This window comes from Euprymna scolopes, chromosome 5 (genome assembly GCF_053919585.1).
Source record: "Euprymna scolopes isolate OS-2025 chromosome 5, ASM5391958v1, whole genome shotgun sequence".
Taxonomy (NCBI): domain Eukaryota; kingdom Metazoa; phylum Mollusca; class Cephalopoda; order Sepiida; family Sepiolidae; genus Euprymna; species Euprymna scolopes.
The window spans coordinates 7,226,384-7,245,086 of NC_136486.1; positions in this window are offsets into that span (position 1 = coordinate 7,226,384).

The following is an 18,703-nucleotide window of genomic DNA, read 5'->3' on the forward strand; positions in this document are numbered from 1 at the left end:
GAAAGTTTAGCTTACAAAACTAATTCCTACACGACGCATATTTGTTTTGCTATTTTGCCCAGGCAAAGAAATGTTTCGGTCTAAGATACCTCTTTAACACGTTTGTAAGTTTGCTATGTCCTATTGACGGCAAATAGACTCCTTTTAATTTCTGTAAATGTCTCTTCGTAGCGATATCTTTTTTTAGTACTTGACAATAAAAAACACAATCTGTAAAAAAGCATTAATTTTATTGAGAATCCGAAATTTGTGTAGTCGAAAGAAATTTTAGTTGAAAGTAACATAAAACGATAATGTTATTTACCTTTAGCTGTGTTTTCCTGATCTCTCTTGGTCATTCTTCTGAATAAATAAATGATGCTAAGAATTATTCTGATCGAATTTTATTGATTTATTATTTGCCTCACATTTTTATTTGTTTCCCCGACATTTAACAAACTACTTCAATCAGACAAGCTCTGTTGCTTCCTTGGAATGACATTTAGCGCAGTCATTAATTCAGACGCCGCTCGCCATCGACAACTAACAACCCCAACTTTCTCCTTCTTTTATTAATTGATTTTATTTACATTTGATTACCCTGTAACATCAAATAACGAAAATGTATACCAATCTAAAACATCATCATGATGGTGACGCACTGGAAGACATCGAAGTTAAGCGACATTGAACCTGCCAGTATTAAAGTGGGGGACCATTGAGTAATACCATGCGCTTTGAAGCCTTTCAGGAGGATTGGTGACCATATAATTATATCCAAAAACGCCGAATAAAATATTGCAGCGTCCCTAAGAACGCGCACATTTCACGACTTACTTCTAATGATTTTACTAACAATTCTAATGAGTTTACTAACAATTATAATGATTTTACTAACAATTCTAATGATTTTACTAACAGTTAGATGTGTTGAAAGAAGTAATGGATTATTTTATTACGATAACACTCCATAGAACATAAATTCTCTACAGAAACAACAAAAAAGTTTTATCTTAAAGTATGTGAACATTGTTTTTACGCAAAGAAAAAGAAAATGCAAGCCTGCCTTTGCTCTATTGTTATTGCATGGCAAGTGCTTATCTGAGCTTCAACCTATGGCCTCCCTTGTTTTCAGAATATCGCTCAACTAGCTAAAATACTATCAACAATCTTCCCCACTCCCTATCTACACCTTAATCTAAACGCAGCCCCTATGAAAAAAGCTTCTAACTCGAACTGCCCGCCTGTGGAATACTGTGGATTGTTTTAACTACTGTTCTCATTTTACGGTTAAATTTAGGACGTTTCGGTCGATATAAACTGCGACATTTTTCAGGCGTATCTTGTCAAATACAAGCCTTTTATTATATATATATATATATATATATATATTTATATATATATATATATACATATATATATATGTGATGAGACTTTTATTATATATATATATATATATATATATATATATTATAAAAATATTGTATTTGACAAGATACGTCTGAAAAATGCGCCTGCTATTTAATGCGACGTATAAAGTTCCGCCAAAACAATTAGCACAAAAATAGTTTGTTTATAGCAGTAAAGGCTTCGTGTAGAACCATGTACGCACACATACGTGTTAGTGCTAATTTTGTAAGTGCAGATGACTACCACAAGACAGCATACGGTTTTCACATCGGAGTCTGTTCTCCTCCAAGGGGCATGTCTTAACGAAGATTTTGTGTGCATCTCTATCAAATTCGCCCGCTAATACCAACCTGAAAATTGCTGCAATCGGCTCGGTGTATGCAACAGTTTGCATTCCCAAATGACTCTTCATCTGGTACTGGCCAACCTTATTTTTGGTTAATTTCGGTGATCTGGTCAGAACCGGTGTGCCAACGTTATTCTACAGTATATATATATATATATATATATATATATATATATATATATATATATATATATATATATATATATATATATATCAATTTATAAATATACATGACGATTAAGCTACGCTGAATATTCCGCGTTTCAACCACTCTAGGATTCTTCAGGCGTTCTAGAGTGGTTGAAACGTGAAATATTAAGTGTACCCTAATCGCCATATATATTTTATAATTCACTAACTAGCTCTATTTACGTATTGAGCACTTTTGAAGTAAATACTTTAAGTTAACCTATGAATTTATACTTTCGTAAATTAATTTTATCTGAGTAAATGAATAGTTATATATATATATATATATATATATATATATATATATATATATATATATATATATATATATATACTAGTATGTGTACTCGGCGTTGCCTGGGTTGACATAAAGTTCTGTTTAGAACACACTTGCTATACTAATCATAGCCCCACAACAAATCCAAAAATAAAAACATGATAAAAACATGTAAATGCAATCGCCAAAAATTGAGCAATGAAAAGAAAACTAAAAAAAAATAATTAAAAATTAATTAATCCTTAAAAACTTTGCTTAAATAAAAGTAGCAGCAAATGTTTGTTCGTTTGCAAAAAAAAAACAAAAACAAAAAAAAACAGAAGCCAAGTAAGCAGAACCCTAAAAAAAAAAGGAAAGACAATTAAAACAATTTAATGACATTTTTTGTCATTTTCTGTTTCTAATGTAATCCTCCGAAATATAATTTATCATTTTGTGGGGTCTGTTTTGTTTTATAAAATTGTTAAGTACAGAATGATCTCATAATAATTAAATTTATCGTTATTTTAATGTAGTTCTCGCAGTCCACCCGAAAAAAACAACATATTGTATTCGCCATGTTTCCCTCCTCCTGATCACCAAACTTAAAGATGAAATATCTCGTTGAACGCTTTGTGAGCAACAAAAATGGGTGCTCATTTTACGTTAAATTTATATAGAAAATATCTCATAAATGTTAATATGGTTTTTTAAAATTTCTTCTTTTTATAAAGGCTGTTTAAACGTATTAGGGCCCGAAAAAGTAAGTCTTCATTTATTAAGTGTTAACAGACGCTGGGTCAAGTCGTAAGAATTTACCTTTTTTAATAATTACTTAAGGCTGTAATCGATAAGATTAACGTGGAAATTGTGGAATTTAGAGGGGGCAGTAGATTTTGATTTCTTTTTGGTGGTAAACGGCGCTGGGTAACATCATAAAAAAATTACCAATTTCTGTATAGCTGCTTTAAGAATTAAAAAAACAACAACAAATTAAACCTTTCAGTTCATAAGTGTTTTTTATATTTAAAACAACAATAAAGGCCAAAAATGTTTGTACCTACACGGAATTATTTTTTAAGCTAGAAATAACTGAAATCAGCAAATTATTTTATTTGCTGAGTAGTTTGTGCGTTTATGTTCGTAAGTTAATATGAGTATTGGCTGAAGAGAGCTCTATATGGGTATCTTCAACGGTCCTAAACATCGGGCTTGAAACCGACGGTACCAATGACTTGTCTCATCTAACAACTTTCTGTACACAGAATACATATATATATATATATATATATATATATATATATATATATATATATATAGTAATTTATAAAATATATATGGCGATTAAGCTACACTGAATATTCTGCGTTTCATCCACTGTAGGATTCGTCAGGCTTATGCGCGAATTTTGTGGTTGCTTCTTGTTTTTATATATGTTGAGGATTTCTAGTTAGCCAATCAGCTTTCTAGTATCCACTTCGCCACCTCCTATCAGCCAATGGGCATGCATTTTATCGAACAAAGGATCTGTTTTAGAACTAGGTTAGTGGTTTAAGGTAGATCTTTTCCCTCCTTTTTTATATATATGAATATACCTATGTGTGTGTTTTTTTTATATATATGAATATACCTATGTGTACACACACACATGCACACATATATACATATATATATACATATATGTGTGACCGTTGATGTATATTAATGTTTATTTAATTTATTTATTTGTTTGTTTTCTATTGTTATTTTTAGTTTTAAAGCTATTTTGTATCGCATCCTAGAGTAAGTTTTATTTTGTGAACACAGTTGTTTGCTATTTCTCGTCTACAGTTTAATAGATTTTGAGGTTCTTTAAAGTATAGGATAGAACATTTTTCATGGAAGCCTAATTTACATGGGTCGTCTAAATGTCTGCACGTGGAAGCTTGTCTCATTATTTTCCATTCGACTACCGGCGAATGTCCGCTTTCTTTGAGTTCCCAGTATTTATTCGCTAGTGTTGTTTTTATACGGTGTTTTTTTTATGTTTGAAGGTACTTTTGTGGTCATAGTATCGGGTTTTAAACTCTAAGGAAGTCAAGGCTATGTAATATTTCTTGTTATTCGGGGTTTCTTTCGCAAATATTGTTGCTTGATAAACTACACTTTTTGTTAGACATTTATTTGGGACTGGGCAAATTGTGCGGTGTCTACAATTGCATTTATCTTGTTCGTTATCATTATTATTATTATTATTATTATTATTATTATTATTATTATTATTTATGGTATGGTTGTTCTTGTCCGGCGTTTGTTTGTTATTATTATTATTATTATTATTATTATTATTATTGTTATTATTATTATTATTATTATTATTATTATTATTATTATTATTATTATTATTATTATTGTAATTATTATTATTATTATTTCTGCTAGTGTTAGTTTTATTTCTGTCATGGTGTCTACTTTTTTATTGTTTATTTTGTTGTTGTTTACATTGTTTTCATTTAGTATTTTTTTATTATGTGCTTTAATTATCATCTCTATATTTTCGCAACAACTGTAAGAAAACTTCAAGGTATTTTTATTGAAGATATTGTGTAAGGGGTTAGTTGTGGGAAAGTGTTTTTGAATAAGATCTAGAAATTTCTTGCCAAGTTTTGTTTTTAACATTTGATTGTATGGGGCCGTATACCAAATTACAGTTCTTTTTCTTCTATTTTTAATTTTATTATAGCTGAAAAAAAGGAGGGAAATAATCTACCTTAAACCACTAACCTAGTTCTAAAACAGATCCTTTGTTCGATAAAATGCATGCCCATTGGCTGATAGGAGGTGGCGCGATAAATACTAGAAAGCTGATTGGCTAACCAGAAATCCTCAACATATATAAAAACAAGAAGCAACCACAAAATTCGCGCATAAGCCTGACGAATCCTACAGTGGATGAAACGCAGAATATTCAGTGTAGCTTAATCGCAATATATATTTTATAAATTACTAACCAGCTCTACCTTCGTATTGAGCACTTTTGAAGTAAATTCTTAAAGTTTAGGCATAAATCTACACTTTCGTATATTAAATTTGTGTGAGTAAATGAAGTAGTTATACTTAGCTCCTAAAACAGTCGAGCACTCTCAAAAGAATTTATTTCACCACATTAAAAATAGATATGGAAAGAGTTAATTTCAAAACATCGCAAAAAACATCCCCACACCCAGCAAGCATAGCTATATTATTAAATTCATTCAAAAAACAGATGAACTAATACGCCGAATGCGACGGCGAGCAAATTTCTTCCTTAAAAATGAAAACGTAAACAAAAAAGAATCCTATGGTTTTAAAACCCTTAAAAATGCGAAAACAGTAGACCTTTTGATAAACTTTGAAAATGACCCTTTGAACGTAATTAAAAACCTAGAATTCCACAATCAACCTAACAATTTCCAACGGAAACTACACAAAATCGTTAGAGACATAAACAACTCTAATAAAATATTTGTAAAAGCAGATAAAACCAGAAACTTTTACAAAATAGATAAGCAAGAATATAACAAACTAATCACAGAAAACATTACAAAAACTACAAAAAAACTAGACACAAACGAATGCGACTACATAGATATAATAAATACTGAAAGTAAACAAATTACCGATAAACTAAAAATTTGGGATAAAGTTGGCAAATTGAAACCTAGAGAGTCATACATTCTGCTTAAAGACCACAAATGGGACTTTAATAATAATCCCAGCACCCGCCTGATAAACCCAACTAAACCAGAAATAGGTAGAATTAGCAAAACTATACTTTCTAGAGTAAACAAACAAATCAAACAGGACGTAGAACTAAACCAGTGGTCAAATACTACCGAAGCAATCACCTGGTTTTAAAATATAGAAAACAAAGATAAATGTACGTTCATACAGTTTGACATCATAGACTTTTATCCCTCGATATCCGAAGAACTTTTTAATATTGCCCTAGAATTTGCCGAGGCATACACTGATATATCCTCAGAAGAAATCTACATCATTAAAACATGTAGAAAATCAGTTCTAATAAATAACAATAACAAATGGATAAAAACTAAAATGAAAATTCGTTCGATTTGGCGATGGGTGCCAGAGACTCTGCAGAGACATCAGATCTTGTGAGATTATTCATTCTATATGCCCTCACAAGCATATTCGATACTACGAATATCGGCCTATATAGAGATGACGGACTAGCTATAATAAAAAACTCCAACAAAGTCAAGGGAGAAAACTTTAAGAAAATCATACACAAAGAAATGAAAAAATTAGGCTTAAAAGCGGACGTATCAGCTAACATAAAAATAACAAACTTCCTGGACGTCACGTTAAATTTAGATAAAAACACATATGAACCATACTTAAAAGATAACGCTACTCCAATTTACGTAAACCCTAAGTCCAACCACCCACCATCAATTATAAAACACATTCCTAACTCGATCGTAAGTAGACTTAGTAATAACCCAAGCGATGAAAATGCATTTAACAGGTCAACCAATATCTACGAAACAGCCCTAAAAATAGTGGATACAAAAATATCGATATCAAATATAAGCAATAAAACACCAACAGCTATAATAAAATTAAAAATAGAAGACAAAGAACTGTAATTTGGTATACGGCCCCATGCAATCAAATGTTAAAAACAAAACTTGGCAAGAAATTTCTAGATCTTATTCAAAAACACTTTCCCGCAACTAACCCCTTACACAAAATCTTCAATAAAAATACCTTGAAGTTATCTTACAGTTGTTACGAAAATATAGAGATGATAATTAAAGCACATAATAACAACATACTAAATGAAAACAATGTAAACAACAACAAAATAAACTATAAAAAAGTAGACACCATGACAGAAATAACACCAACACTAGCAGAAATAATAATAATAATAATAATAATAATAATAATAATAATATTAATAATAATAATAATAATAACAAACAAACCCCGGACAAGAACAACCATACCATAAATAAAAATACTAATAACGAACAAGATAAATGCAAATGTAGACACCGCACAATTTGCCCAGTCCAAAATAAATGTCTAACAAAAAGTGTAGTTTATCAAGCAACAATATTTGCGAAAGAAACCCCGAATAACAAGAAATATTACATAGGCATGACTTCCTTAGATTTTAAAACCCGATACTATGACCACAAAAGTACCTTCAAAAATAAAAACAACACCGTATAAAAACAACACTTGCGAATAAATACTGGGAACTCAAAGAAAGCGGACATTCGCCGGTAGTCGAATGGAAAATAATGAGACAAGCTACCACGTGCAGACATTTAGACGACCCATGTAAATTAGGCCTCCATGAAAAATTTGCTATCCTGTACTTTTAAGAACCTCAAAATCTATTAAACTGTAGACGAGAAATAGCAAACAATTGTGTTCACAAAATAAAACTTACTCTAGGATAGCGATACAAAATAGCTTTAAAACTAAAAATAACAATAGAAAACAAACAAATAAATAAATTAAATATACATGTATATACATAAATGATCACACATATATGTATATATATATGTATATATGTGTGCATGTGTGTGTGTACACATAGCTATATTCATATATATTTATATAAAAATAAAAAAATAAAAAATAAAAAAGCACATAGGTATATTCATATATATACAAAAAAAGGAGGGAAAAGATCTACCTTAAACCACTAACCTAGTTCTAAAACAGATCCTTTGTTCGATAAAATGCATGCCTATTGACTGATAGGAGGTGGCGCGATGGATATTAGAAAGCTGATTGGCTAACTAGAAATCCTCAACATATATAAAACAAGAAGCAACCACAAAATTCGCGCATAAGCCTGACGAATCCTACAGTGGATGAAACGCAGAATATTCAGTGTAGCTTAATCGCCATATATATTTTATAAATTACTAACTAGCTCTACCTACGTATTGAGCACTTTGAAGTAAATACTTAAAGTTTACGCATAAATCTATACTTTCGTATATTAAATTTGTGTGAGTAAATGAAGTAGTTATATATAAACATATATATATATATAAATATATATATATAAAAATATATATATATATAAATATATATATATATAAATATATATATATATATATATATATATATAACATTTTGACTAGTTTCTTGGTAACATACATCTTAAATTGCAAGTGTTTAGACACCAGATTGGTGGTGGAGTTTAGTAGAATCTACAAAGGTCAACTGTTTCAACTTTGAAGTCCTAGCTGCCAAAGTTTCGTCAAAACCTGATTTAAAAGTTTGTTGCGTGTCTGAATACCCTTTATTAAAAATTTCAAATATTTAGACCCAAAATATGCTGAATAGTTTGCTAGAGATCGCAAAGATAAAATCTTTTGGAACTTAAAATCCTAGGCGGCCAAACTTCCAACCCAAACACGATTAAAAATCTTGCATAGACTTTATGTAAGATTTAAAATGTTTAGACCAAACATTGGCTGAGAGGTCAAATTTATTTTTACTTTGCCACCATTTTGACCATTTAGCAATGAATGATTTGGGGCTCAAATCGAGTTTAAAAGTTTGATCCATTTCCAAGTAACCTACATGTAAAATTACAAATGTTTAGATCCAAAACTAGCTGAGGACCTCGGTCGAGTTTTCACTGATAAAATCGGTGAATTTTGACCCCTGGACAACTCAATTACTTGTCGAAAAACGATAAAAAAGACTTTTCTCAAATCTCAGTACCTCTCATGTCAAATCTCAGATGTGTAGACTGAAAATTGACAGTGTAATTCGATAGGGAAATTTACACAGAGAGAAAATTTCACTTTTATAGATATATAGATTATATTTATTATTATTATACATGGCATATTTATTTGTATATGATATCCGTAAGTCAATATAGACGAATAGAAAGTGATGTATTCATAATGTGCCAGGTGCGTAAAATAAGCTTCCAAACTTTTTATACGGGCATTTAAAATTGTCTCTTGAAAAGTCAGTATATTATTGATTGACATCTTATGAAATCACTGACACATTTTAAATGTGTAATAGCAGAAATTGGAATGCACCTTACTGAAGCCTGGTTGTCACAGATGATGAATTTCAAAAATGCAATCTGAAAGTGATGTCGTTTTAAGAGAAAAATATGCAATAAAATTCAGCTTTGACTTGAAAAATGCCACAGAAACGCACGGAATGTTTAGACTGCTTTTGGGCCCTCTTTAATGAATCGAGCATCATTTTTTGAATGGTATATCTGTGAAGGAAGTGAGTCTATGGAGGTGATGAGAGGTGTGGGAGGATGAAGGGAGTCAAAACACCAAAGTTGATTTGCAAAATAAAGAAAAATATTGAAAAGGACTAGCGTGTGTTTATCGAAACAATAAATGTATAGTTTGATATCAGTGTGGGAATTGTAGACAAATCTTTTGCGAACAATTACAGAGTCGGAAGATTTAACATTACGTGTGTCATAAGGTTGGCCAGAGACAGTTAAATGGAAACAAAAGTGTCATGAGAGAAGGGAGAGCGTCGAGCTGATCAATTCAAATCACGCAATTCTTGATGATCTTGTGAATTGAGATGAAAGTTGGATCCACTATTAATACCCAGAGACCAAGAGGTAGAATTTATTTCATTATTTTAATTTGTATCTTATATATTGAAATTAAAGTGAACTGTAATGGATTTTTACAAAACAAATTTAAATATAACCGTTGAGTACGTTATTAGATAAGATATTACGTATATATATATATATATATATATATATATATATATATATATATATATATATATATAGTAAAACTGATAATTAGTAAAAACCTGAACAGAGAGCTCAATACTATTGCAGAGCAAATATCTGTTTTATTTTTTATTAACGTTTTATCTATTTATTTTTTTTTACACAGTGATCACAACTTATCAAGGCCCGGAAGCCACTCAGGGATAAGGGTTATTGCATGTACATTACGTTAGTGTGGAGATTTGATGAAGTGTTTACTTAAGGGGGCGGTTCATTAGGAATTTGTTTACGTTGGACTTGAAGACATCCAAGTTGTAGTCAGGAGGGAAGCAGGCAGACGGAACAGAGTTCCACAGGCGTGCAGTTCTAAGAAAGATGCTTTGTTCATGGAATTCGCGTTTTGATTTAGGCACAGATATAGAGTGGGGGAAAATTTTCACAGTGGGTGTTTTTCGTGAAAGATTGGCGAGGGGGGACCAGCGATTGAAGTCCAGACGAGCACCTGCCATTGAAATAACGATAAAACAAGGATAGGCTCGCAACGTCTCTTCTGTGGGAGAGAGGTTGCAGGGTAGAGAAAAGGGCATCCCCTACCAAGCCACGAAGTCTATTTTGTACTCTGTCAAGGCAGGATAAGCAGTTTTTAGCAGCTCCTGCCCAGATATGGCAATAGTATTCCATCCTTGGACGTACTTGTCTTTTATATAGATAGAGAATTGCATCAGTAGTGAGATATCTTCTGGAGCGGTAGAAGGATCCCACCATCTTTCCACCGACCTTGGCAACAGACTTGATGTACGTGTTCCATTTCAGATCAGGAGTAAAGGTCAAACCCAGAAGCTTGTCAAAACACGGGGACTCACCCAGACGAGAGCCATCCATCACAATTGATGCCAGATGGGGATCAGAGCGTTGATGATGTAAGGATAGGAGTTTGGTTTTAGATGCATTAAAGGTAACCAGCCACATCTTCCCCCACTGAACCACGCGCTCGAGATCAGAGGAGAGAGAATCAGAGAGAACTTTGTCATTTACAGCCTTTGGTGTGTTGCCGTAGATGGTCGTGTCATCAGCATAGATGTCAACGAATGATTTAAGTATGTGTTAAGGAAGGTCATTGATGTAGATCAGGAAGAGAGTTGGGCCCAGGATTGACCCCTGAGGGACTCCAGCATTTATATTGCAGGCCTCCAATTTTTGTCCATCTACCACTACTCTTATGAGTCTATCGGAGAGAAATGATTTAATGATTGAGAAAACATTTCCCGTTATACCGTAGCTGGAAATCTTGTGAAGTAGACCCTTATGTCATACCTTGTCGAACGCCTTTGATATGTCAAGGGCAATTGTCCTAGAAAAGAAGCCTTTGTCAAGAGATTCACTAATCATGTGGGATATAACCGTCGCACATCTGCGGTAGATCTTGCAGAGCGGAAACTATATTGTGTGCCACTAAGAAGGTTATTCCTGCTGAGGTGGTTGACTATTTCTCTATTTAATATGGATTCTAGCAACTTCCTCATAACACACAGGAGACTTATTGGTCTGTACTGAGAGGGAGATGACTTATCACCTGAATTCTTAAATACAGGGAAAACTGATGATGTATTCCAGGGAGTCGGAAAGCACTTCTCCTTAAGGCAGTGCTTAAATAGTTTCGTAAGTATGGGAGCAAGTTCTGGTTGAAGCTTTTTTTGACACTATGATTTGGATGCCATCAGGGCCAGTTGCTTTACTGGAATCAAGGTTCTTGATTAGCTTGGCGACCTCATGCACATATATTTGTATGTTACCTAGCGTGTTCTGTGTTATAGGAGGACATATGGGGAGTTGATGGCCTTCGTCGCATAGGGTAGAATACGCTGCAAAGTTCTTTGCAAATATTTTGGCCTTGTCTGACGCTGACAATATGACCTCTGGTCCATTTATAATGGTTGGGATAGAACGCACAATTCTGTTCAGGATACTATTTGTTATTTGCCAAAACTGGTGGGAACCAAGCCGCTGATCAGCTACCTTGGATTTAACAGACTAGGCATATAGCTCTCTTGCATTTTTATTACTCTTTTACAGTGGTTGCTGGCAGTCCTAAAAGCAGCTTTAGTCTCAGTGCATCTATTACGTTGGTAGCTATGGAAAAAGTGATTTCTGTGCGCGATAGCAGCAGCACATTCTGGGGAGAACCATGGCTGGCTGTAGGTTTTTGTTGGAATTTTTAGATGGTATGAATTGGTCTATGCCTACAATTAACCATTTGGTTTGATCTGATACTATAGAGGACACTTCCTTTTTAAACATGGAGTGCAGAGGTAAATCAGATATGAATGTACGGAAGCTATCCCAGTCAGCCATAGAGTATCGGTATACAGTACGGTGGAGGGGTACGTCTGGGGGCTTCTTACATTTCGTTTTTATCTTAACTGATACGACAGAGTGGTCGGAGGATCCTAGAGGAGAATGAACGGAACATGAACATAGCTCAGGGGAAGTTGAGAGAAAAAGGTCTAGGAGGCTTGCATTTTGACCGGGTGTATCGGGCACACGCGTGGGTTCGCGAACTATCTGAGTGAGGTCATAAGCAATGGCAAAATCATGAAAAAACCTCCCCTCATTATCTGTCTTATTTGAATGGGTCAGCCATTCCACGTTATGGACGTTGAAGTCACCACAGATGTGGATGTAAGCCGATGGATGTGAAGACAGTATGTGGTCTATTTTCTCAGATATGCTCTTAAAGATAGTAACTCCGCTGTTGTGGGGCCTATAGAGGGCAAATATAAATGCAGTGGTGTTAGCAAGTGCAACCCGGAAGCACATATAGGGTAAATTAGGATCTTCTCTAGAGATATCATTGCCATACGGGAAGCCATCCTTAATGTAGGCACATATTCTATGCCCATGGCGATCTTGGGTTTCAGATTTAGCTGTTAAATTAGAGTATCCGTTAATTATGAACTCATCTAGGGAAGTGGTCGGCCCTATTCCAGTTTCACTTAGAAATAATATGTTCGGTTTCGTCTCCTGTAATTGGGTTTCAACCTCTGGAAGGTTGGAACGTAGACCGCTGATGTTGGAGGAGACCTGGTAGTAGGGGTCTACGTTGGAAGATGGGGTTCTAGGTTTAATCGGGTTTTTATTCTGGGGATATTTCATGTTGAGGTTTTGGGATTTGTGGAATAGGTCGGCATAATTGGTTAGAGCAGTACAGATAGGGAAAGTAAGGGAGCAAAAGACAGGAATTTTTTTGTAGCACACGAAAAGGTAAAGCCGTAACAATTACCCACTAGTATGGCATCGATACGTCCCACCAGCATGGTCCAGATCCACTCATCAAATGGCAATACAGCAGTCCCAGTACTTTGCGCCTGCTGATAGGACAACCTCCTTAGTGGTTAATTCAAGGTTCGGGTCCTGACTATCAGGCGAATAACGTCAGCCCAGACAAAACGTTTACCTCCAGCACCCTTACTAGTGACATTGCCACAAGGACAGACAGAGACAGAAAAATTTCCGACATCTCAGACTACTGATCACCAAGTACTACCGACCTTTAAGCAGCTTTTCTTCGGCCTTTGTCAGAAAAATAACCCATTGAATGAGCATTGAATGACAAAATAGGAGAAGCGAGAGTTACTGGAGCTGCCGATAACACATCCACTGTATTATCTACTCTCCGTTTAGTTGCACATGTTTCGGATGTTGGACTAGTTTTAGTTACATATGTTTCGGATGTTGGAGACCAGGTTTCTGTAAGGTCTGACGAGGCTGCTGGATCGTAATATGGTCCAACATTCGAAAGATATGTAACTAAACTTATAAAACGGTAATAAAAAATTAAAAAAAAACTATATATATGTACATATATATATATATATATATATATATATATATATATATATATATATATATATATATATATGCGTTTGTGTCCGCGTCTTTGTGTGTATCTAAGCTGGTAAATCTATATGTCATTAGGAATACAATTAATTTTTATGAAATCATTATATAAAGGCTTGTTGAGGAGACCGATGCTCACTTGAAAATTCAATTATTTTATATTTGTTTCGAATTTAATAAGCTTATATAACGCAATGTGTCTGTGATTCTACTTACTTCTTTGGACCATTTTACTTCAACCTTAAGTTGTATATATTCTTAGAAATAATTTATACTTATTCCCACATTATGTGATCTAATAAATTTGCTCTTACTTTTGACAACCATTTTCTGAAAACAGCTATTATATATATCATATAAGAATATCTTTCTAGATAGACACGTAGTAATTACTAAGTTTTTTTTAGAAATCCACACAAATAATTGTTTAAAGTGGTAAACTAACCACACATTTTGCTATTACTGCTAGTCCTTTTCAGTGTAGATGACTGCCACAAGAAAGAGCACACACTACAACGCAGGTTTTAATATCAGAGTTATATTCTCTTAGACGTATGCCAACTAAAACTGGGGGTGCATCGCTCCCAGTCAATCAATGCGCCTCCAAATACCAACCTTGAAATTTCTATGACTCGGCTTTGTACATACAACGCCTAGCCTTCCAAAACGGTCACCAACCCGGTGCTGGCTTAATTTAATGATCCGCCAGGAACCAGTGGGTAAACGTGATTGTACCAATATAGATAATGTTGGATAAACTAAGAGCGGGAAAATTTTTCAAATGCTCTCGACGGTGCTTGTATATATATTTACGCCGTCGACAGCGTTTGAAGCTTTTTCACGCTTTAACTCATCCAACATAATATTTAAATTTAAACAACTTAAAAACATCAATATAAGAATAAAATATATATTAAATTAACAAACCTTATCTTCAGAAGAAATTTATCGGTAAAAAAGTACATAAATGTTTTTAGTTAATGCCTACCAGTGTGTTGCCTCCACAAATATCCTATTAAAGGATTTGTAAAGGATTATGAGAATAAACATTACAACATGTGCATGGCTTGTGTTTTCCAACCAGAAATTAGCTTTTTAAAACTGCAATTTATTATGGACTATCATAGTATTCATTGGATTTTAAAACTGTTCCTGTATCTCCATTTTTTCAACATAGAATATTCTATTTACACCTTAACTTCAATTTAATTTTCAATTTATGTCCTATTAAGCAATATTTATAATTACATGCATTCAATTTATTAATGGCTTTTCCTCCAATAAAATGAGTCATAAAATAAAATTCCATGAAGTAAGGAAATAACTTTAATAATTATTTTTACTCTTTGGTAAAACAATATATTTTATTGTCATTCTATATAATTAAATTCAGAATCTCTGTATGTCTCTTTGTCTGTCTGCCTCTCTCTCACTCTCTCTTTCTCTCTCTCTCTCTCTCTCTCTATATATATATATATATATATATAATTATTTCCACAGCCTGATAACGTAGCAGCTCATAAAAGCCATTAGAGACAACACACCAGAACCCCGCGACCGAAGTTTCACCCTTATTTGGGCTCATCAGTTAGACACATCCGAGCCTCTTCCATGAGAGGCAAGCACTCTTCTAACTAAGCGAACGCGACGCACACAGAGAGTCTTATTAACTAACACGGATCAAGCAAACCGCTACGAAATCCGACATAAAACATCGGCTTGGATTTTACTTGGTCACGACGATCACATGCTTTGTTCGAGACAAACTTAGGTTCTCTCATATTCTGAAACTTGAATCTGAAAAAAAATTATTATTTTTGGCGCATTTTCAGATTATATTTAAAATAAAAAATATCATATGACAAATGTAAATATAACACATCTAAATATGAATATAATATGTAGAGATCTGATTTCATTTCAAGAAGTTTTCAGATTTTTTCATATATATTGCTTTGCAAACATTATGTAAGTCTCATCACGCTTGGTAACTTTCATAAATTAATGTAAATGTTGATAATCTGCCATTCCCCTCTAGAAACAAGGTATTTTCTTGAAACGGATGTGTAAACAATGTAAGCTTGGACTTATTCTACACATAAAACCTTACAAACTCATTAGTTGCTTATTTATGTAATGTAGTTGTAAGCTTTCCTGTTTAAGCCCTTCATTTTTCCAACAGAACGTGGATCTTAATAAGTGTTTGGATTTGAGTACCATAAAATATTGCTGCGTCGTTTTTTATTACTAAGAAAAAATGTGAGAAAAGTCCTTAATAATCTCAAGTTATGTATGCTGTGATTAAAAGACAATATTTACCTCAGTAGTACAGATTAAATAAGGGTTTACCAATATACACGAGCACTCCCAGTGATTGGGCCATAGATAAAAATGTCTATGTAGTAGAACTTCGTGTAACCATTTCATTTATCGTAAAAACAAAAACGAACCAAACAAAAAAAATAAGCACAGATTATATACATAAGTTAATGGCATTTCACCCACTCTAAAATAATTTTGAATTTAACATTTTTTTAGTTGTACACGCAATGCCTTACATTTAGGAAGTAAGAATCCATTCTAAATTTTTTTATGACTGCCGTTAACAAATATTTGCATCGTACAAAAATGCTAAGAAATTGTAAAAAACGGAATGAAGAATTTACTTAGAAAGTTTAAATGCAATTAATCGTAAAACAATCCAACGTAACTTATGTTTCTATTGCTTTTTCCTGTAATATAGAAGCAAGTAATCTAGAAGATTCCGTTAAGAAATACAAATCTCTGACAATATTATAGCATTTATACTGATTAAATAAAGGAGGTTATTACATATGACTCAGGTAATATCGCTTCCATAGTAGATATAGATTCACGAATTTCCACATGCTGTGAAACTACTCGAAATAAAACGAAATAATGTAGTAGTTCAATTGAAATTAAATTTCCTTATTTAAACGTTTTCTATCAACATTGTTGGTTCATTTTCAACTATTGTTATATCGATTTTAGATTAACATGCATACCTTGACGCTGTAAATTTTCGAGGTTTCCCAAGCGGTTCTTAGGTTTTTAAACGACCCAGTTTTTTTAAATTTTTTTAAGTTTTATATTAAACTAGATAAAACACAGATTCGAGAACAAAAGTAATAAATATTCCGTTGCATGCGATTAAGTTATGCTTCAATAACATTTTGTACAATCATTCATCCTACATCTAGTTTGTTTTCCGATGTAGAACATATTATTATCATGTATATCTTATGATATAAATATGAATAATTGTTTTTTTTATGAATTACTAACGATTGTATTTCTTTTAATGAGTTGAAGTATTTGGACCACAGTTGTACATAAATGCACTTATACTCAATCGATACATTCACGAGAGTATGTAAATTGATGTAGTATTCTTAGATCCTCTTGTTACGCACAGTTTATTAATTTGGTTTTCAACAGAATCCACGTGAATGTGTAGTATACGAACGAACTTGATTTTTATATCTAATATTGCGAAGGCGAAATAATTTTCGAAATTCAACATGGCATGGCGATATAAATGCTATTAAATTCTTAACAACGATAGGCACAGTTAAAGCCGATTAATGCCATAACATTTGCTTCTAAAATAAGTAGCGTCAGTTCAATCTGTGTTTACAGATGGAGATGCTATTATAGATCTAATAGGTGACAGACGGGTGAAAATGCAATTTCTGTCGGAAGCTTGACTGAATGTAAGGAAAAGCGAGGCATCTGTTAGGTGTACTGACGCTAAAAGAAAAAAAAGTTTCATGCAAGTGAAACAAATAGGAATAAATAGAATTTGTAGAAATATGTGTAAAATGTGATTTGGGGCAATAAATATAATGTATGACACGATTAAACTCGACATGATTGTCAAACACATATAGAACGGAATTCTATAGGGCGATATTTCAGTTGTGTAAAGTTCGCTTTGTCATTCAGAAAACAGAAACGTTCAGCCGATTGGTAAATCAGCGATGCGAGTTTATATTGGGTAGAATAAATGTGCACTAAAATAGTGTATTTAAAGGCATTTCATGCTTGCATAATGCAATACAAAGAGATTCAATATATTGCGAAGCCAATATATATATATATATATATATATATATATCGCACAGATCTCTTAAACATCAAATCTATTCCGCCTATTGTTTTATGTCTCCGCAGTGTATTATCAACACTCCAACGTGAAAACACATTAAGCATCATCCCCAAATATATATTAGCCTTCATAAATAATGGTTAATGAATAAAAAACGGTTTATGAGTTAAATACAACTTTATTAGATCCCTAGTCTCTATATGTTGAATTCACTACTCATTACCTTATTCTATGTGAGCAGGAACATGTTAGTCTTTCACGGTAATTCCAGATACCATATGCAGTTGTATATATATATATATATATATATATATATATATATATATATATATATATATAAACAGAGATGTGTGTGCCACAGACGATTTCTGATTGGTTAATCCAATAATCACATCTCCTAAAAAACTATGGTTCCTTCGCTCTAAAATTTACCATAAAATATTATGCCCTGATTTATTGACCATCTTGGAAGGTTTTTTTTCCTAACTTGCCATTTAAAAATTACAAAATTACGAAACTTACACCAGCAATCACAATTCAACGTCCGACACCACGTCCGCCATTCTGGCGCTAGCCGCACACACGTACACACAACACGAAAACAAACGCTGGAAAGATTATTAGTACTACTACTACTACCCAGCACACGCGCACACACGCACACACACTCTTTAAAACATGTTCTTTTGAAGAGACGATTTTTTAAGCTGTTTACACACATGTTTTAAAAATCTAGCAAAAATT